Below are 1,109 nucleotides of genomic sequence, written 5' to 3' on the forward strand. Positions count from 1 at the left end.
CCTTAAAGTTAGGTCAGTGTTTGTTTGTGCAGGCTGTCTTTGGACCCCAGATGGCTTGTCTAAGGAGAAATTAGAATTGCACAGCAGTTAAGGTCCCTCCATCTATATGGCTGACTTTGGTAACTCATTTCTATGCAACGTCAGAGGGACTGGATGTAAAGCAGAGATAAACAGAAGAGGCTGGAGGAGCAGAGTCAGAAGGTGGGCTCTCATGTGAGGTCAGAGCCAAGACATGACTTTTGGTCCTAGGTTTACTTGATCATTTGGATGGTTTGGTGGTTTAGTTTTGTTTTTTTGTTTTTTTTTTCAAGATGCAGAGCCACCGGCCCAGCAGACAATAGGCACTAGAGGGAAGGTGAGCCTGGTGAGGAAGGTGAGCAGGGACTGCAGGACAAAATTAGATGCTTTTTTGCAGGCGGTGTACTTGTGGTGAATCTGTGTACATACTTGTTTTTTTTGTTTTCCAGGCAGTGCACTGACTTCTGACGTACAGTCCAATGTGATGGGGACCCTGCCTGTAAGAGGTCACGGTCAAGGGGTGGCAGACAGAAACTGCCGTGGGGGCAGCAAACTCTTGGGCAGTATCTCAGTACTCACATTTGCCTCTGGGGTTTTTTTTGCAGGAGATGTAGACAGCCTGACAGGGCCGAAGCCAACTCACAATGAGGAGATGGACACGGTTTGGTCCCCTGGAGCTGTCCTTGTAGGTAATCTCTGAGTATTAAAAGGATCAGCAATGAAGCACTGAGCTTTTCTGATTGCAGGTGCCATCCGGGTAACCTTTGGGAGCAGATGAGCATTGGAGGTGAGTCGGGGGGGAGGCAGGAGGAGCAGGGATCCACTGCAGCTTTAGAAATGCCCTCTAATTGTTTCTCTCTCTCGCTCAGGTATCTCAGAAGATGACAGCACATTGTCCAAGTCTGGTAAGAGCCAGTGACATGAGGACCTGCCTCGGTGCCAGTGAGTAGAGGGATCGTCGGGGCTGGGGCCATGTGCCACACTACTCAGATATGGTGTCTGGTTTTCTTTCTTGCAGTTGACTCCGAGTACTCTCAGGATGACAGGAAACTCTGAGCCAACCCAGGTGCCCCTCCTCTGCATCAAAGATG

At 49.5% G+C, this 1,109-nt stretch overlaps 1 long non-coding RNA gene across 1 annotated transcript; it reads left to right on the plus strand.

The window, feature by feature from the left end:
* Positions 1–465: 465 nt before the first annotated feature.
* LOC108643964 lies at positions 466–807 on the plus strand. The gene is made up of 3 exons (XR_003915875.1): positions 466–524; positions 624–679; positions 765–807. It is a non-coding gene; the product is annotated as an uncharacterized LOC108643964 (long non-coding RNA).
* The last annotated feature ends 302 nt before the right edge of the window (positions 808–1,109 follow it).

Source organism: Manacus vitellinus, unplaced genomic scaffold (assembly GCF_001715985.3).
Source record: "Manacus vitellinus isolate BGI_N305 unplaced genomic scaffold, ASM171598v3 scaffold_2801_pilon, whole genome shotgun sequence".
Taxonomy (NCBI): Eukaryota; Metazoa; Chordata; class Aves; order Passeriformes; family Pipridae; genus Manacus; species Manacus vitellinus.